Raw genomic sequence first — 21,908 nt, forward strand, 5'->3', positions numbered from 1 at the left:
GTCGGTAAACCCAAATCAACCGGTGAAATTTAAAAGTTAAGGCATTTGCAGTAGTACCCTATATTTGTGCCACCTTTTAACCTGTATCCTATTTTTAAAAATTATTGATTTGGTAGCCAACTTACAAAAAATATGTAATAAAAAGACAATTATACCCCTGACAAAAGATATAAAAGATGCATCATGCATTAATCGCGCTACCGTTCTCCTCCATCACTCCGTCCCTCCTCAGATCTCCTCTCCTCTCAACAGCTTTATCAAAAAACCAGAAAGTGTTGAACTAGATTCAAATTCCGAATTCAAAATTATATTGTAAGTATTGCAATTCATTTTCAGAAGCCGAATTAGTTTTTTGAAACTGATTGATCTGTAATTATTTTCGTAATTCATCATGTTGTTTAAGTTTTAAACTTAAAAAATAAAATCGAAATTCAATTAACGTATATAGATACTTTCACTAATGATCATTTAATCACACTTGCATGAAGTTGTTTGACGGATGAAACATGAAGTTTTCACTTATAGATCTTCAAAAACCTTTGCATAGGGGATATAGAATAAAGTTGTTTCACGTTGAATTATGAAGTTTTAATCAAATACAAGCAAAAAACTTCATGCTAATATAGCGTGAAGTTGCTTCACGTTCAAGCTAAAAATTCATGCTAATGCATGCTGAAGTTATTTATTTCATTTGCTAAACTTTATACCAAAACATGCTCAAGTATTGTAGTATGCTGAAGTTTTTTAGTTCATTTGCTAAAACTTCAGACTAAACATGCTTAAACTTTTGTCCTGCGGTATGTAATTTTCTAAAGAATTTTAGCTAATGCATGCTGAAGTTATTTAGTTCATTTGCTAAAACTTCATACCAAAACATGATGAAGTTTTTTCTTGCATTCAATAGTTTTGTCATGAGCTTTTTCCTAAACTTCAGTATAAACAAGCCGAAACTTTTTATTTCATTTGCTAAAACTTCAGGACAAATATGCTTAAGTTTTGTATTATGCTGAAGTTTTTTAGTTCTAATCAAGCTGAGGTTGTTTATGTAACGACCCGACATATCGTTTTGCTTTTTAGAACCCTGTTCCCCGGAATAAGACTCCTCGTACGTGCTTTTACTATTTTATGACTTGCGGGGATGGTTAGTTTGGGATTTGAAAGGGTTCGGGCTGAAATCGGAACACTTGGTTCCTTATGGTTGGCCAAAAGGGCTAAGTTTGACTTCGGTCAACATTTTGAGTAAACGACTTCGTAATCGGGATTTTATGGTTCCAATAGGTTATGATGATTTCAGACTTGGGCATATGTTCGGATTGGATTTTGGATGACCCGGGAGCATTTCGGTGCCTAATAGTGAAAGTTGGTTCTTTGAAGGTTTTAAAGTTCTTTAAATTTGGTTTGGAGCAGGTTTTGATGATATCGAGGTCCAAACGGTATTTTGAGACCAGGAATAGTTTCGTATGGTGATTTACGATTTGCATGCAAAATTTGGTATCATTCCGAGTAGTTTAAGTATGTTTCAGCGCGTTGGGAGTAAGTTAGAAGAACTTAAAGTTCATACTTTGAATCGATTTGGTTTTGGGGTGTGATTCTTGGTTTTGTTGTTGTTTGTACATGTTTTGAGAGTTTGAGCAAGTCCGTATTATGTATATAGACTTTTTGATATGTTTGGACGGGGCCTCGGAGGCCCCGGGTGCAATTCAGACGATGCGCGGATTGAGTCAAGACTCAAAAGGGGCTGTTGCTGCACCAGTCCTGGTGTGCCCGCACCTGCGATCGTTTGGCTGCAGGTACGAGCCCGCAGATGCGTGGTTTGTGCCACAGAGCGGTTGGGAGCATTTGTCCAAGGACCGCAGATATATGCAAGATTGCGCACCTACGAACGCGCATGTGTGATTGGGGGAAACCGCAGAAGCAGTTGTGTCCGCAGGCGCGCTTCGAAGGTCGTAGGAGCGGTCGCGCAGGAGCGGCCCCAGCTCCGCAGATGCGAATGTTGGCCAGCTGGGGGAGGACCGCACCTGCGAGATGTTTTCCGCAGAAGCGGCACCGCAGGTGCGGCAGTGGCCTCGCAGGTGCGAAAATTCGCTGGGCAGTGAGGTTATTTTAAATACGAGACTTAGGCATTTTGCTCACTTCTTACACTTCTTGGGGGTGATTTTGAAGCTGGTTAGAGAGGGATTTTCATCATCTAATTGAGGTAAGTAATTTCTATGAAATGTGAGTTAAATACATAGCTTATGGGCAGATTATAACATGTAAATTAGTGGAAATAATGAGTTTAGGTGAAAAACCTAGGTTTTTGATAAAAATAAGATTTTACCACGAAATGTATTATGGAATTTTGTGAAAATTATATATTTGCATACGTGAGGTTATGGGTAACAATTTTATTTGAAAATTTTCGAAATCCGGGCACGTGGGCCCGGGGTGAATTTTAGGAATCCTACATTTGGGGTTGGGTAATCCCTTTAATAATTGGAATATGAACTTTTGAATATGTATTGATCGTTTATATAATATTTAACTAGTTTTGAGTCGTTGGGCACCGAATTGAGGATTTGAGCACAATCTTAGACCGGAAAGTAGGCTTTGAGACAAGGTAAGTCTCTTTTCTAACCTTTTAACAGGGAATTAACCCCATAGGTGAAGTTAATTCATATGTGCTTTTATTTGTGGGGGATACGTACGCACAAGATGATGAGAGTCCGTATGTAGCTACTAATTTTACTTTATGTGCGGGTAGTTTTAGGTTTACACCTTGTTTTGTTGACATTGCTATTTGATTATGCTTACTAACTGCCTCGGATAGAGCTGAGATTGAGGGTTTCAATGACTTTTAAAGTTTCTAGTTGGATTTTCTTGTTTTAGAAAGAATTTAGGGATAACTTGAGAAATCTTTGTTCAACCACATCGCAAGTATATTCCGCGAGCGGGGTCAATTTTCACTACTCTCATGGGAGCAGGCTGTTTGCCTCGGCAGGTTAATAGATGCATCTATGGTTTGTGACGTTCGGCCCTCGGCAGTGCACACAATATATTTATATGTATTTTGGATCGGGTCGTACGTCCTCGGCATAACTCGTGCGAAAGGATACTGGAAATTCCAATATGTTTGATATTGCTTCATTGGTTTGAAAGGTTAAAATATTTAAAAGAGAGAAATTGAATTGGTAATTACTATCGGTGAAAGTATTATCTATTAAATTCTTGCTTCTTAGTTCTATTTTCATTTATATATCCCATGATTAATTAGCAATATTTTTATATATTCTTATTGTTGGCCCATAGTAAGTATCAAAGTTGACCCCTTGTCACTACTTCTTCGAGGTTAGACTAGATACTTACTGGGTACATGTTGTTTATATACCCACGCTACACTTCTGCCCTAGATTACTACTGCGAGACTTTGTGGTGAGCTGTCTTCCGAGCCCATTCTGCAGCAGCTGAAGTCTTCCTTTTGCTTTATTTTTCTATCTATTTTGTTTCAGACAGCAGTGTAGTACTATTTTATATATTCTACTAGTGGCTCATACACTTGTGACACCAGATCTTGAAAATTTATGTTAGTAGGCACTTGATGGTTATTGGGTTATTTATCTTATCTCACTTGTTTTAAAAATTTTGATCTCTCATTTTTTTTTATATAAAACCTCCCTTTCTTATTTGTGCATAAATTAAAAATCAACTATTTTAAACCGTTAAAAGAAAGATCACGGAGTTAGTATAAAGTTGGCTTGTCTAGCGGCCACGTTGGGCGCCATCACGGCCTATAGAAGAAATTGGGTCGTGACAACATGGTATCAAAGCACTAGGTTCACGTAGGTCTCACAAGTTATGGGCATGCCTAATAGAGTCTTGCGGATCGGTGCAAAGATGTCTCTACTTATATTCGAGGGGCTATAGGGTGTTAGGAAACTACTCTTTCTTCATCTCCTATCGTGCAGGTGATGTTATACTAAGTGTCTTTCTCTTATTCTCTCACAGATGGTGAGAACGCGCATGACGGATGTTCCAGACTCGAGAGAGGCTGCTCTCCCTGTTGCTAGAGGCCGGGGGAGAGCATCAGCCCGAGGTAGGGGACGAGGACGTCCTAAAGTTGCCCCAGCTATACCTCCAGTGGATCCAGTGGAGGATCCCCCTATCGAGGAGCAGGGCGAAGTTCCTGCAGCGGAGTTAGCCCCGGTATATTTCATGTCAGCACCAGGCTTTCAGGAGGTTATGGGCCGTATGCTGCAGTTCATGGATACTATGACCCAAACTCGTTTATTTCCTGCGGACCCAACCACATCTCAGGCGGGAGGGGGAGCACAGACCCCTAATGCCCAGGCTCCTGGACATGCAATGGCCGTATATCAGACCCCGGGTGCACTACATGTGGGTGAAGCCCAGCCAGTTGCAGCAGCTGTACCTAAGCCTAGACCAGCTGGTCGGCGAGCTGCAGAAGCTATTGGATAAATGGACTAGGCGTCACCCTCCTGTCTTCGAAGGTGAGAGACATGAGGACCCCTAGGACTTCATTGATAGGTGCATGGACAGACTGCATAACATGAGTATATTAGAGTCCCATGGGATAGATTTCACTACTTTCCAGTTGGAGGGCAGGTCCCGTAGGTGATGGCAGTCTCATCTTCTCGGCAGACCAGTAGGTTCTCCTCCCATGACTTGGGATCAGTTTATATGCCTTTTCTTGGATAGGTATATTCCACCCTCACAGAGGGAAGAGTTGTGATCTCAGTTTGGGCAGCTCCTTTGGGACCATATATCGGTGACTGATTATGAGGAGAGAATCTATGCGTTGTCTCGTCATGTATTGATGATACTACCTACTGAGACAGAGAGAGTACGGAGGTTCGTTATGGGGTTACACTCCGGAATTCGATCCACTATGGCCCGAGAGGTTGAGATGGGGACCTCTTACCAGCTAGTTGTGGAGATAGCTCGGAGGATTGAGGGTTATCGTCAGCGGGATCGGGAGCAGATGCCGCGGGACAAGCGGTTCCGTCATTCAGGAGGATTCAGTGGTGCTCCATCTGGGGGCAGAGGTCAGTTTGAGAGAGGCCAACCGAGCAGGCATACAAATCAAGCACTGCCGCCTCCTCGGGGTGCTCTAGTTCGACCCTATTTAGCGCCATGCCAGAGAGTTCCTACCGCCCACTAGCTATTCAGGGTCCTTCCAATGCGTATTCCGTCCATCAAGGTCAGACCTCAGGGCAGCAGTCCATCGCTCCGAGGGGTTGTTACGAGTGCGGAGATCCTGGCCACATGAAGAGATTTTTCCCCAGAATTTGGGGCAAGGCAGTACAAAAGGGTCAGCAGCCTATGATTGTAGCACCACCAGCCGCACCATCCATCCGTCCTCCCAGAGGTGAAGGGCAGGTTAGTAGGGGCTGTCCTAGATGTGGAGGCCAGGCAGGTGGTGCTCCAGCCAGATTCTATGCTTTCCCGTCCAGACCAGATGTAGAGGCCTCAGATGCCGTGATCACAAGTATTATTTCTATTTGTGGTAGGGAGGCTTCGGTATTATTTGATCCAGGGTCCACCTATTCATATGTGTCATCCATGTTTGCTCATTTTCTGGATATTCCTCGTATGCCTTTGTGCGCTCTTGTTTATGTGTCCACTCCTGTGGACGATTCTGTTGTTGTGGATCAGATCTATCGGTCTTGTGTGGTCACATTCTGTGGTTATGAGACTAGAGCGGATCTCATGTTACTCGATATGACCAACTTTGAGGTTATCTTGGGCATGGACTAGTTATCTCCATATCACGCCATCCTTGATTGCCATGCCAAGACTCTTTTGGCGATGCCAGAGTTGCCTAGATTGAAGTGGAAGGGTTCGTCCGTCAACACACCTAGTCGGATCATCTCTTTTATAAAGACTCGACACATGGTCGAGAAGGGTTATTTGGCTTATCTAGCCTATGTTTGGGATACTACCGCAAAGACTCCGGCGATTGATTCAGTACTAGTAGTTCGGGAGTTCTCTGATGTGTTTCCTTTTGATCTTCCAGGCATACCACCAGAGTGTGATATCGATTTTTGCATTTGATTGGGCTCCAAGTACCCAGCCTATATCTATCCCACCGTATCGTATGGCTCCGAAAGAGTTAAAGGAACAACTTGAGGAGTTGCTAGCAAAGAGGTTCGTCAGGCCTAGTGTATCACCTTGGGGTGCACCAATGTTATTTGTAAGGAAGAAAGATGGGACTATATGGATGTGCATTGATTACCACCAGTTGAATAAAGTCACCATTAAGAACAAGTACGTGTTGCCGCTTATTGATAATTTGTTTGACTAGTTACAGGGTCCTAGGGAGTTCTCTAAGATCTACTTGAGATCGGGGTACCATCAGTTGAAGATTTAGGACTCGTATGTTCCGAAGACTGCTTTTCGTACTAGATATGGCCATTATGAGTTTTTGGTGATGTCCTTCGGCTTGACTAATGCCCCATCGACGTTTATGGATTTGATGAATAGGGTGTTCAGGATTTACATTGATTTGTTTGTCTATTTTGGTCTACTCGCGTAGCATGGAGGAGCACGAGCAGCATTTGAGAGTGGTGCTTCAGACCTTGCAAGAACAGAAGCTATATGCTAAGTTCTCCAAGTGTGAGTTTTGGCTAGATTCTGTAGCATTCTTGAGGCATGTTGTATCAGGCGAGGGTATAATGGTGGATCCCAAGAAGATTGAGGCAGTTCAGAGCCGGCCTCATCTTACTACGGTGACTAAGATCAGGAGCTTCTTGGGGTTAACAGGCTATTATTTCCGATTTGTGGAGGGATTCTCATCTATTGCAACACCTTTGACTAGATTGACCTAGAAGGGTGCTCCGTTCCATTAGTCCGATGATTGTGAGGTGAGTTTCCAGAAGCTCAAGACAAATTTGACTACATCACCCGTTCTAGTGTTACCTTCGGACTCGGGGATGTATATTGTGTATTACGACGCTTCACGCGTTGGTTTGGGTTGTGTATTAATGCAGGAGGGGCGAGTGATTGCATATGCTTCATGTCAGCTGAAGTCCCATAAGAAGAATTATCCTGTGCACGATTTGGAGTTGGCCGCTATTGTTCATGCTCTCAAGATATGGAGGCATTATCTTTATGGGGTGTCCTGTGAGGTTTACACTAATCATCATAGCTTACAGCATTTGTTCAAGCAAAGGGATCTCAATTTGAGGTAGCGCAGATGGCTTGAGTTACTGAAGGATTATGACATCACCATCCTTTACCATCCTGGCAAGGCGAATGTAGTCGCGGATGCCTTGAGTAGAAAAGCAGAGAGTATGGGTAGCTTGGCATTCATTTTAGCAGAGGAGAGGCCACTAGCTTTGGACATTCTGTCCTTGGATAACATACTTGTGAGGTTGGACATTTCAGAGCCCAGCTGAGTTCTTGCATGCGTCATTGCCCAGTCTTCACTATTGGAGAAGATCAAGGCTCGACAGTTTGATGATCCGCACTAGTTGGTTCTTAGAGAGACGGTACTACAGGGTGGTGCCAAGGAGGTTACTATCGGCGAGGATGGTGTTCTGCGACTCCACGGTCATCTATGTGTTCCTAATGTTGATGGATTGAGGGAAAGGATTCTAGAAGAGGCACACAGTTCTTGATATTCCATTCATCTAGGTGCTACGAAGATGTATCGCGATCTGAGCCAGCATTATTGGTGGCGGCGGATGAATAAAGACATAGTTGAGTTTGCAGCTAGGTGCCTAAATTGCCAGTAGGTTAAGTATGATCACCAGAGGCCAGGTGGCCTACTTCAGCAGATGACTATACCGGAGTGGAAGTGAGAGCACATTACTATGGACTTCGTAGTCGTGTTGCCGCGGACCTTGCTAAAGTTTGATGCAGTATGGATCATTGTCGATAGGTTGACCATGTCGACACACTTCATTCCGGTGGTGACTACATATACTTCAGAGAGTTTGTCCCAGATTTATATTCAAGAGATAGTTCGGTTACACGGTGTGCTAATTTCCATCATATCATATAGAGGCCCTCAGTTTACTTCACATTTATGGAGAGCAGTATAGAGTGAATTGGGGACCCGTGTAGAGCTCAGCATAGCCTTTCATCCACAGACCGACGACTAGTCGGAGCGGACAGTTCAAATTTTGGAGGATATGCTCAGGACATGTGTGATTGACTTCGGAGGTCAGTGGCATAATTTCTTGCCTTTGACCGAGTTAACTTATAATAATAGTTACCAATCCATTATTGAGATGACTCCATTTGAGGCTTTGTATGGTCGGCGAGGTCGTTCGCACATAGGATGGTTTGAGCCCGGTGAGGCTAAGTTATATGGTACTGATTTGGTGATGGATGCCTTAGAAAATGTGAAGTTGATTAAGGAGCAACTTCGTACAGCACAGTCCAGAAAGATGAGTTATGCGGATCGAAAAGCGCGTGATTTATCATTTATGGTGGATGAAAATGTTCTCTTGAAGATTTTGTCGATGAAGCAAATCATGAGATTCGAGAAGAAGGGCAAGTTGAGACCAAGGTTTATAGGCCCATTTGAGGTGTTGAGACAAGTTGAGGTTGTCGCGCCCCTCTTTCTTGCGAAATCGGGTTTCGACACGTGACAACTCTTTTAAAGAATATATTAAAAGAGAGAGTCGCCACCTAACGGGTTTGAGGTGCGTTAGGGTACCTATTTGCAAATAACTCTGGTTTAACCAGTTTGCGTCACCAAAGATCGGGCAAGGGCTCAAATTACGTTGAAGAGAAGGTGTTAGGCACTCTTCGAGGTCCACAACTGTGGGTCTCGGCCGAACTTGAATTATATGAATTAATCAAATAGTCAGAGAGAAAAACAAGAAGTTTAAAAAAAATCATTATTAGAAATTCCTTGAGTATACATAGATAATTGGTTTAAAGACAAGATGGGGGGGAGTGGGGGGTCCTAAGTTTTTTAGCCTAAAGGATCACCTCGTACAACATAAATAATACTTCGTAACTCCCTCGAGATGGGGTGTTACTCGTATTATTCAGCGGGCACAAACTATCATCTCCTGCTACCCGATTACTTTCTTTAAGTTTTTACCTAAAGCGCACTAGTTGATTCTAAACCGTGCCCTATGCGTGCATTACCCGTCCCATGCCTATAGCCTAGGAGGTGTTTGGACCTCTATTTTGGATGGTTTCTAGACTTAGCTTAGGTTTCTCAAAAATGAGAAAAACTAGGTGACATACAAAACACATTGGACTTCATGTAAAAGCAAATCGGGCTCAAATTAGCCTCCACATTTAGGCAACAAATGCACACAACAAATTAGGCGTTATACAATTTCAGGATTGAGGCAAATTAAAGCCATTAGGCCTTATAGACATGTTTTTATGTGACCTTGGGATTCAAACATGCAGGCAGTTTCAGATGCAAGATGCTACCTTTATAGACATGATTTCTGAACAACTATACATTTTAGGGAATCTGGTATTGCGAGCTGATTGTTGAAATTACAGATTACAAGTGGTTAAACCTATAGACATGATTTCTAGGTGATTTGCGTAGTAGTTGGCAGTGATAACTATTGAAAATACTCATAATTACCCAGTTTGATCCTATAGGCATTCTTTCTAATAGCGGCAGAGTTAAGCAATGAAACAGTGTTTGAAAGTTCAGTTTAACAATTAAAAGCGAGTGAGATTACCCTATAGGCATGATTTCTACGATTAGCGATTGAAACTGGTTTTAGCTCCTATAGGCATGTTTCCTAAGTGAGAAATTATAATAACAACACATTAATCAATTAAAACCCTATAGGCATGGTTTCTAAAAGTGCAGATTTGTAGAGCATAAAGATAACATGACCCTATGGTCATAGACTGAAACATTGATCACTTTATTCCCTATAGGCATGATATCTAGCAAGACATATAGAAGCAGAATACATTAAACGAATGAAATATTTAGGTCCTATAGGCAGGTTATCTAACAGCACATAGGAGCAGGACATGTTTGAGCAAATTAACCCCTATAGGCAGGATTTCTACTCGTTCATGCAAAGTGAGAATAAACCCATTTTCCCAATTTTACTAACACCCCAATTATTATTACAATATTATTACGAGCCCAATGAGTGAAATAAAATACAAAATTACAGAATAGCTATAGTGGGCCTAAGGCAGGCCCAATGTATACCTAGCCTAGCTAGGCCTTCAACAGAGTTTCACAACAGCCCAGAAACAATCTCCATTCATGAAAATAGCCTACATCCAGTAGCCATCAAAAGTCCCAGAGGTATAGCCATTTAAACAAACCAACTGGTTTATCCAATAGGTGAGAAGAGGGGGCAAAGTTGAGCAATTAGGAAAACGGTGGCAAAGAAACTTGGACCCTAGTGTGTTAGAGTTTCCAAGGGCTTCAAGAACCCAGGGCAGTGCTCACACTAGGGAGGTTGATAGAGGAGACTTAGGGGAAGGGATTTGGCTTTCAACCAGCCCTAGAATTAAACAAGAAACAACCAGTGAAAACAGTAGTAGGGTAATAGGTTTGGAAAACAATTGCAATCTTGTAATATAATCACATAATGAACTCCAAAAGCAAATTAACACACTGGGGAGGGTGACATATGATAAGGAACAAGGAGCCTGGGATTGCAAGTTAACAAGCAATGGTATTAGACTATTAAAGTCAAGTAATGCAACTAATTTAGGACTTAAGGGATCATATTATACCAAACACAAGAGTTAAGCATTATAATACAAACAGGATCAGGTAACATATAGAGTGTCAGTTAGGGCAGACCTGTTTTAAAGGGTCACAAGTTGTCATAGGTACAGATTGGACATGGCAAGAATACATAGGGTGATAACCATAGTCATAAGAACATATAACATTAAGAGTAGAGGTCTTAAACAAGTTAGGGAATACTAATAACATCAAATTGGTCATTAGAAGTTCAAAATTATGCAGAGAACATAGATTGAACCATATAGTCAAAACAGATTTTTCAGGTTATCACAAACTAAACTAAGCATGCTTCATTTTGTCTAAATTAATTAGGCTAGGTGAAAAGCATTATTAAGCTAGAAATCACAAGCAGAATTAGGCATAAAAAAGTCAAAGAAATGCATGAGATCATGCAATTCAGAGAACATGCTAATTAGAACATAATAAACATTGTGAAAGTTAGAAACTAAGTAGTAACTGTTCGATAAACAAGAAAAAGATTGCAGAAAGGACGCAGAGTCCTGAATGTGTCAAGTTCCAAGGGTTTCAAGAACCCAGGCAGTGCTCACACCCAAGAGAGGTCAGAAAAAGTAGAAGTCTGGTGGCCTTGGCTTTCAGCCGGCCAAGAACCAAACAGAATCGAATAATGAACAAGTATAGAGTAGAAAACTTCAGTTTTTAGTGAGAGAATAGTGATTCCAGTTCTTCTCCTAAAAGGGGAAAGGGGATGGGTTTATATAGTGGTAAAAATTAAACACACAGACAAGAAAAACAATCAATCAACCTCAAAAGAAAAGGAAAGAATAACATGCAAAATTGATTCAGAGTCAATTTAGGAGAAGTCAAGCAACCCTAGTTTTTAGAAAAATAAATATTACCAGAATATATACAAAACTAATAACATAGGATGAATATAGACCCAAATAGCACTAAAATTCAGATGGTCAAACTAATTTTGGTCTGATTTAAGAAAATATGAAAACCCTAATTTTAGGGTAAGACAAATATTGACAAATATATAATAAAAATAGGCCATAGTAGAATATAAGATGAATATGGACATAATAATACTTAAAATCAGAGAATCGAACCTATTTTGGTTCGATTAAAAGAGATCTGAAAACCACCTAATTTTAGGGTAAGTAAGAATCCATAAGAGATACACAAATATTCGTACTTACAAAGAGCAAGATGATGAATGTAGACAGAATATCGAAAAAGTCAAGGATTTGAATCGATTTTGGTTTGATCCTTATGAGATCTGCTTGCCATGTTTAGGCAAGCAGTATAGAAGAAGAACCAGTTCCAAAGAGAGGCCGTATATGGCAAAGGGTAGCCATAGAATCCCATATCATGTGGGATCAGGAGAGATTTTAGGGGTCGACGGCTAGGGTTCTTAGGAGGGAGAAGGGAGGTGGGATATGAGGGCGGCGGACGGTGGGAAATGATTAGGGTTAGGAATGAGGGTGGTAATTAAAAGGGAAGGTTTAATGTGGGCAGTTGATCTTAGAGATCAACGGCCACGATTAGAGGGGAACTGGCTCGGGTGGTTAAAACGGGTCGCGACCGGGTTGTGGGGTTGGGTTAATTGATTTGGGATGGGGGCTATTTATGTTAGGGTATTAGATTTTGGGCCAGTAATTGGTCCGAAAATAGGTTGGATTTTAGGCTAGTTTTTAAATACCCAGTATTGAATAAAAAATAATTTATAAAAGTAATTAGTAAATAAAAAAATATTATTTGTGCAATAAAATTATTAAAAATAATTACTGAACATTATAAAAGATATAAAGAGTTATTTTCGCATAAATAATGTAATTATACATGAATATGGGCTATTATTGTAAAAATGTGCAATTAGCCTTAGAAATGCAAATGTAATTAAAAAGATGCACTGAAAATATTTAAAACATCATGTTGGTGTAAACGATAAGTTTAGATGATTAAATAATCATAAAATAATTTGAAGGATAATTACTACGTATAAAAATGCGGAAATAAATCAATTTAAAGTCTTTAAAATTTATGAAACATACTTGTATATACTTATAAACTAAATGTGATACATATGTACTATTTTGAAAGTATATATACATATTTAAAATATGAGGGAAAAATTAGGTATCAACAGCTACCCCTCTTTACCCGGGAATGATAAAAGAGTTGTCGGGTAAAGAAATAATGACCGATTTTGACCGAATGGGGTGATTTGGAATAATATAGGCCAAAATCCGGTTTCTGAGTTGCTTATATATCCCTGGTTTTACGGAAATCAGGCCGTGTATAGTTCTGGATCCAGCGGTGAACTGAGTCGATGGAGTTGTTGTAGGAATGGACAGGTTCTTCTAGATAGGACGACATCGGAGTTGTGAATGAATGTACCTTGAAACGGTTATGGGTATTTGAACGGTCATCAAGTGGAAATGGGTAACAGATGGTGGTTGGCTGTATTTGAGGTAGTTACGAGGTGTGAATATTGAACAGAAACTGGGGCGAAGATTGCTCCCGTTGGGAGAGCAGTTACCTCCTAGATTACCTACAAAACTTAAATACAATGCATGCAGGTGTATATTGCGATAATTTAAACATGATGCAAATTCCCTTTGGACCATGAAAGTTGTCTTTGGACGATGGGGATGATGTCCTTAGACCATGATGTCTTGGTCCATGAATTGCTTGATAAGGGATTCGCAGGCCATGAAATGATATTCTCGGGCCATGAAAATGGTGCCTCTAAACTATGACGCCTTTGAATAATGATGTGCAATATTGAGAGATCCTTAGGCCATGGCATGGTGTCTTCCGGCTATGAGGATGATGCCTTCGGACTATGACGCCTTTTGACAGAATGGCGATGTTTCAGCCCATGAGATGCAAAGACATGATGTTTGGTCATATGCGAAGCGAAACAAGACAGAGCTTAGTCTTGTGTAAGATGGGGGGCAGAGCTTAGCCCCGAGAAAAATAAAAAATAATGCTAGATTTCGAGTAGTATAACATTTGGTGTTATGCAAGGAAAGGCAGAGCTTAGCCTTATGCAATTAGGGAGGCAATGCTTAGCCTCATGTGAAATGGGAGACAATGCTTAGTCTCATGCAAGGAGGAAGCATGGCTTAGCCTTATGCAAGATGTGAGACAATTCTTAGTCTCATCCAAGAGGAGGCAGGGCTTAGCCTCATGCAAGTGGGAGACAATGCTTAGTCTCGTGCAGGGGAAGGCAATGCTTAGCCTTATGCAATTGAGGAGGCAGGGCTTAGCCTCATGCAAGCGGGAGACAATGCTTAGTCTCATGCAGGGGAAGGCAATGCTTAGCCTTATGCAATTGAGGAGGCAGGGCTTAGCCTCATGCAAAGGTAGAGACAATGCTTAGTCTCATGCAGGGGAAGGCAGTGCTTAGCCTTATGCAAGATAGGAGACAATGATTAGTCTCATGCGAGAGGAGGCAGGGCTTAGCCTCATGCAAGTTGGAGACAATGCTTAGTCTCGTGCAGGGGAAGGTAATGCTTAGCCTTATGCAATTGAGGAGGCATGGACTAGCCTCATGCAAGAAGGATACAATGCTTAGTCTCATGCAGGGGAAGGCAGTACTTATCCTTATGCAATTAAGGAGGCGGGGCTTAGCCTCATGCAAGATGGAGATAATGCTTAGTCTCATGCAATGAACAGATAATAAATAGTAGCAGAGTATTTCTTAGTTGGAAATATGTTTGCGCTTGGCAGCTTTGTCGTTATGAAGATAGTTGATCGAGGCCAAACCTACATTACTATAGAGTAGCGAGGATGGTCGATGCAGTTTTACCCAATGAGGCCGGGATCGATTTTCACAGGGAGTAAATTTGGCTTGGAGTTGGGTATCTAACTAATCTAGATGTGCGTGTTGTTCCTAATTGCACTTTCAAACATTGTTGCGATTGATTTTATTCTAATTTTATACTATTGTATGCTAAGTGTAAGCTAAGTACAATATTCTTAGTGAAAGTTTTCAAGTGTTAAAAGGCACTAGGGAAGTGACTTTCGCCTAGGTGAGTATCTAATGGGTATCAAGAATCTAGGGCAAGCTTGTTATGATTGGGGTCGTGATATAACCATCACACATAAGCGCTCACTCTATACCTCTTAGTAGTTTGAGTGACTTTTCCCGATTTGGCTTTCTCAAGCCCAAATGGATATTCATACAATACAAGTGAAATTAGCTCAAGTCGGGTATTACTATCTCTAGGTTTAACCCTTTAATTGGGGCTATAAATTTCTTGAGCTCACGCCAATTCCTTGTTAGCCTAATTTTCCTAGACTTAGTCCCTCTTTCTCAAGAAGTGCCTAAGTCATAAAGGCATGAGTCAGTGTTTGCAACCACTAATTCTACAATTTTAACATGAATTAGGCTAAATATCACTAACCCATAAATAATTAAGCCCTAAAATTCAAGACCCATTAAATACCCAAACTAGGGTTGGGTCACAACCCTAGCTATGGGGTCTAGCTACTCATAATAACAACAGAAATCAAAGATAAAGATGAAATATAAGCCATAATATTAAAGTACAAGATGGAAATCTAAAGTTTGAAGGTTAATCTACTCTAAAATTTCCCAAAAAGGGAAAAACTAGCCTTTCACGTGCTCTGCTAAACAAAACTTTAACTAAAATTGATAAAAGGGTCTATTTATACTAAGCTGAAAATTCTGGACAAAACTGCCCCTGCGGAGGTTTTGCGGACGCGTAATTCTGACCGTGTCCGCGCTTGGGCTTTCACGGCCGCGTAATAGTGAGCGCGGTCCGCGTTTCTTCATATCTGTGCCTGGGTAGATATTCGTTTCGCAGACCGCGTAATGTTCACCGCGTCCGCGTGAGATTCCTTCGCGGTTGCATAATTTGGACGCGGACCGCCTTCTTCATTTATGCCCATCTTGCAAAGTCTCTGAACCTCGACAAACGTTGTCCGCTAAATTCCAACCGTGGCAGCTCTAGTCACTTCGTGGTCGCGTCTTTCTACCGCTCTCAACGCTCAATTTTAGTGCTTAAAACAGCCATTCTGAATCTCTATTTTGCAGTCCGCGGAATAATGGTCGCCTTAGCGATGATAATTTCGTTGCCACCCTTTTCTATCGCTGTCCACGTTCCACAGTATTGGTCCAGACTTGGTTTATGTTCAAGTTTGACTCTTTTATGAGTTGATTATGGCTTCTTTGGCTCATTTCGAACAAAATCTTGCAAGCAAGCACATTAAGTTAGTTTCCGGGAATACCTTCACGCATGTTTGGCCCAAAACCTAAGTAAAAGAGAGCGAATAATAGGCTAAAATCCCTACTTATCAACTCCCCCAAACTTAAGCTTTTGCTTGTCCTCAAGCAAATAAGGTAATTCCCACCTCCACAAAAAAGATATATGAAAATTTTAGCTGTCCTAAGGTGACTTCATCAAGCATCAATTGAGACTAACAATTACCCTCAATACAAATGCATTATCAACAACATCATGCTATGACTTTTTGAGTTCCATAGTTCTAATGTGACACAAAAGCATCAAGAGTTGACTCAATTCATCAAGGAAGCTCGCTCTCTCACGTAGGTCATTGTGGATCCCAAACTCCTCCTCCTCTACTCTCCATGAGCAAATCTCACTTTATAGAATGTGACACTCAAAACAAGGATTGTAAAGAAGTGCGCTCATCACTCTCAAAAGAATGCCACAAGTCCGGCTCTAAGTACCATAAGCTTGCCCCTTATGTAAATCACCACTAATATAAGTTCACTCAACTTGAAATCATATAGGGCTTTAGCGGGATGTAATGAAGGCTTTTTGGATCAAGGTAGGACATAATGACTATGATGGTTTCATCTTTCATTAAGCACTCAATTTTCTCATTTCGGTTCATACTTTCTTGATTCTTTGAGCCATTTTCTTCTTCCTCAGGAGAACTAGAGAGACACATTGTCACTCTTTCTTATTCATGACAATCATTTTTCTCCTTTTCTCATCATTCCATGCCTTTCAACATTGTTTTCTTTGAATCCCTTAAACATTTTTTTTCTTTTTGACATATTTCTTTTTAACTCTTCATCCTTTTCTTTGCCTTTTCTTTTCATCAATTCTTTTTGTTCTTTGTACCTTTCATTACTTTGAAATTCCTCGTCTCTCCCCCAAACTTATGTTTTTGCTAATTGCTCATCATGAATGCTAAGGAAAGATTGGGTGCTAAGAGAGGGTCATTATAAAATGGATGAAGGCTTGTAATGTGGCTATTGAATGAAAAAGGCTTAGGCTCAAAGGGGTCGACTATGGATATCATATTGGTAGGCTACAGAAGCTTTCACAGTTCAAATGGGACCAAGAAGAGCCTACAATCACTTCTCAAGTCGGGCTACACTTAGAATTTCGCCTAGACAAACATTTAGGGCAAGTTATAGACTTATTGGCATGGGACTTGGACTTGCAATTCAATACCTCACCTCTCTCTCAAGCTAATGGATTGTTAAAGAGAACAGAGTCGAGGGCCCACAACAACCCTAGCTAAGATTGAAGATCACAGATGGCTCAAAGAAACCACTTGATGATAGTTTTAGTCAACTCAAGAGTCTAAAGGTCACAACTAGAGCTATTCTTTGTCAATCAACTTGTTTCTAACCATGAGGTCGAAGGTAAATGTGTTAGTACCAAGTGAAGCCTGCTTGAGACACTTTTATTCATTACTACTACATATCATAGCAAAAAGAAAAACAGACTCAATCCCTTTAGAAGGTTGTCATGCCATCCATCGTTGGGAAGAGCCACCCGGTTCACACAATATCCATCTTTGGAAAGAACCGCGGCATTAAGAAAATCAAAGGCTTATTGATCACGCAAAAAATGTGAAAAGAAGCTAAAAACTCAAAAAGAAGCTACTAAAGGAAATAAGAAGCTAAGCTATTAAGGAAAAATACAAAAGAAGTTATAAAGTAAACTACGGAAAGTAAAATGAATATGTACAATAATGGAGCGAACCGAATATATACAAAATGGAGATGAATATATACATGGAATGGTAAAGTTATATACATACCAAAAGTGAAAAATAACGAAAGTGAAAATAACGATAAGTAAAAATAAAGGAAAATAGTATCATAATTATTACATACCAGTCATTAAATCAAAATAAGACCACCCCCTAAATAAAAGATAGCACTGTCCTCAATGCTAAAAGCAAAAATAAGATTAGGGAAGGGATAGAGAGTAAAGAAAACTCCCTATGTGGTCTCTGTCTGCATGGGGTTAGGCTAACTAGTGGGGACCTCAGACTACATAAGATTATCAACTCCCTCCGGGTCCTCCAACTGTATCTCCAGGTCCTTTGACTAGGCACCATAAATCCTCTCACCGGCTCTCTGTCAGCCTCCTGCTCTGATGCCTATGCTGTATGTGTTGCAGGGGCAGTCTCCTCCATAAGCAGGTCCAGTGGAATATCTCCGGTAGAAGTGAACTTCTCTACCTCCTTCTTCAGCAGCTCCACTGACTCTTTTGAAGCTTGAGTCTTCTTCATATTTTTGACCTGCTTACCCAGCTCCTTGATCACCTTCCCAAGAGTATCTAATGTCTCCAGGATTTTCTTTTGGTTGTCCAGGAGCTTCCTTTGGTTATCCAGAAGCTTCTTCAATGAATCCTCCACTAATTGAGGTACCTGAAGCTGTGCTGGGGCTACCTGTGTTGCGACTGTACTGGATAAGATAGACAGCTTTGATGTAGCTTCCTACAACCAGTTGTTGACATTGGATAGCGTCTGAGAGACCCACAGTGAAGTCTGAGGATATGCGGAAGATGAGGGCACAGATAATGGGGTTGTGACAGATGGCCCGGATGAGGGAGGTGGCATTGCAGCCGAAGAACCCTCCGTTGTGGAAGGCTCGAAAATAGTGGCCACTACCCTTGGCTCTCCAGACTGGCCAGTGGAGGTAGTGGCTTTTCCTTGGGACTTTGGGTTGTCTGCTCCCTGAAGGCTATACCAAGAGAAGGGCCTTTTCGGCTTCACCTTCGTGTCAAAGTTCTCCCCTCAACCCCCTAGTCCTCTAGGTACATAGTGATGAAATTGGGGTAAGGGTAGGACCTTTCTTCCTTTACTGACATGCTGGCACGGATCAAGGCGGCTACAGACGAAGTTGCACCACCCTTTGGCTTCAAAGCTAAGGGTGTTTCTAGCAATTGAGACTCCCGTTGTAAGCCAGGCTGGTGTTGTCCCTGGTATAGCTATAACCTCTGCTACCCATGGACGGGCTGCTTCATCTAATGCCAACTTCTGTATGTATAAAGCAGCGTCTACATCATCAAACCCGACATATGTATTCAAAGTTTTGCCATCGAACCAGATCTTCTTATTTCGTACCTTAGTCATATAGGTACCCTTTTTGATGTGGGCAACATTGGTGTAGAATTCCTTGACTAGGTACTTATTTGCTTCCGGCACTTGCTAGTGAAGAATTTCCACCCCACTCTTTCATCAAATTGTCTCTTCACATTCAGGTTGTGAGGGAGAAGGTCTCTTTATATGAAATGTCCCTCAAGGGTGAGCGACCTTTGTGGCCACCATTCCCGGAATTTGTGGTAGGACTTCTCACTCACGAACCTATCTTGCCACATTGCCGGCTTCCTTGATCTAATCAACCCCCCCCCCCCATGGGTATCACCTCCTCTCCCGTCATCCAGAACCTCTTCTTCATCATTATTATCAATAGGAGCAGCTGTTGAGGCTAGAGTTGCAGCAGGTGGGGGAGATGGTGTTGAAGTCTCACTACCTCCTTCTGAGCAATCAGATGACTCAGATGAGGAGGTGGGTTGATTGACGAGACGGAAAGGTTGAGACTGAGCCTCGGGTTGTTATGCAGATTCTCCCTTGGAAATCTCCCGGAAAGGGAGGTATTCACTAGTGTCTGAGGAGTCAGCCTGAGATCTCACATGTATGGTCTTTTTTGCTAATAATCTTCTGAGGTGCTAAGGGTGCAATCTGCTTCCCTTTGCCTTGGCCTCAGGAGGATTCTCCCCTCCCTTTTGATTTGTCGGGACCACCACGAGATCCCCAAAACAGTGCACCGCGGAAAAATGGTCGCGGCCATCGAAGGGCCATCGCGGACCGCGTAAAAAAGGGCGCGGCCGCGAGGAGGTTGGACTCAGACTACCAACTCCCTGATCATGATCTTCCACGGACCACAAAATTTGGACCGCGGCCGCGGAAGAAATTGCCAAACTCTCTGAAACGCATGAGCGCGGACCGCGAATTTTGGATGCGGCCGCATAAGTTCAAACGCGGACCGCAGAAAAATCACCGCATCCACGAACATGCAACCATACTCAGCTCTCACAAACTAAAGTACGCGGACCGCGTAAAATGGACAGCGGTCCGCGGAGTTGAAACAAAACGGGCACTGGCACATTTGAAACCTAGGGTTTTCACTAAGTACAAAAATTAATGCAATTAACATGCCTAGTTAATAACCCTATCCCATATTAGGCATGTAAAACAATTACCCACATGAAATTAAGCATCAATTAAGCATGATTTTGAAATTGTGGCATGTATTAAACCCTAACTAAAAAGAAAAATTAAAACTAGAAGAAAAGAAAAGAAAGAGATAAAATCAATGCAAATGTTTGAGCATACCAGTTGTGAAATTGTAGAGGAAAATGGATTCTTGATTGATATGAAATGAGATTGACAGTCAAAGAAGAGGAAGATGAACAGTGCTCTAATGTGGTGAAAGTTTGAGGTTCGAAAAGTGTAAAAGTCCTAAGGACTTTCTATTTATACCAAACCGATGGGGACCCACCGACTTACCTTAGCACGGTCCGCGGAATTCTACCACGGTCCGCGCTTTTTACCTTTCGAAGAGCTACTGCAAAATCATGGGTGCGGTCCGTGGAAAACTGGGCGCGGCCGCGAATGTCACCGCGGTCCGCCAAATTATGAATGTGGACACGAACTCAACTTCAGAGAGTTGATATTTTAGGCTCTTCAAGTACGCGTCGGTGGATAAAATGTGCCACAACAAAATGCTAATGCGGACCGCAGAATTTTGAGCGCGGTCCGTGAAATTCCCACACTTAGTCAGATTTTTCCCAGTCAAAGTCCTGCACTGCACAACCAATTGCTACACAAACTTCATAACTAGTTAGTCCAAAACAATGTCTAATCTAAGAAGAAAATCAAAAAGAAAGAAAAGAAAAAGAAAACGTCACATGGGTTGCCTCCCAAGAAGCGCCTGATTTAATGTCGTGGAACTACGCATGTTACCATCATCATGTGAAATTCATCAAGGCCACCACATGGCTGTCATCAAACATGCCGAGGTAGTGCTTCACTCGGTGCCCATTAACTTTGAAGATTTCACCATTTTTGTTTTTCAAATCAATAGCACCAAACGGAGTTACATGCACCACTTCAAAAGGGCCACTCCATTTTGACTTGAGCTTTCCTGGAAACAGTCGTAATCGAGAGTTGAATAGAAGAACCAAGTCACCCTCCTTGAATTCTTTATTCCGGGCATATTTTTCATATAAGTACTTCATCTTGTCCTTATACAAGGACGAGCTGGAATAGGCATGAAACCGGAATTCATCAAGTTCATTGAGTTGCTCTACCCGGAGATTGGCTGCTACATCCCATTCAAGGTTTAACTTCTTGAGCGCCCACATGGCCTTGTGCTTTAACTCAACCAGATGATGGCATGATTTCCCAAATATCAACCGGTATAGAGACATACCAATTGGAGTCTTGTACGCAGTTCTATAAGCCTACAAAGTATCATCAAGATTTCTTGACCAATCCGTCCGATTTGCATTGACAGTTTTTGATAATATGCTCTTTATCTCCCTGTTAGAGACCTCAACTTGTCCACTAGCCTGGGGATGATAAGGGGTTGACACCTTATGATTGACACCATACTTGGAAAGTAAAGTGTCGAAGGCCTTGTTGCAGAAATGAGAACCCCCATCACTGATGATCGCCTTAGGAGTGACAAACCTTGTGAAGATATTTTTCTTTAAGAATGCCACCACACTCCGTGCCTCATTGTTGGGCAAAGCTACAGCTTCAACCCACTTGGAAACATAATCAACAACAACCAAAATGTAAGTGTTACCACAAGAACTCACAAATGGCCCCATAAAGTCTATGCCCCACATGTCAAAAATATCGATCTCAAGAATAGTGGTGAAAAGCATTTCATCCTTCTTGGAAATTCCACTAGCTCTTTGGCATTCAT

This window comes from Nicotiana tomentosiformis, chromosome 10 (genome assembly GCF_000390325.3).
Source record: "Nicotiana tomentosiformis chromosome 10, ASM39032v3, whole genome shotgun sequence".
Classification (NCBI taxonomy): domain Eukaryota; kingdom Viridiplantae; phylum Streptophyta; class Magnoliopsida; order Solanales; family Solanaceae; genus Nicotiana; species Nicotiana tomentosiformis.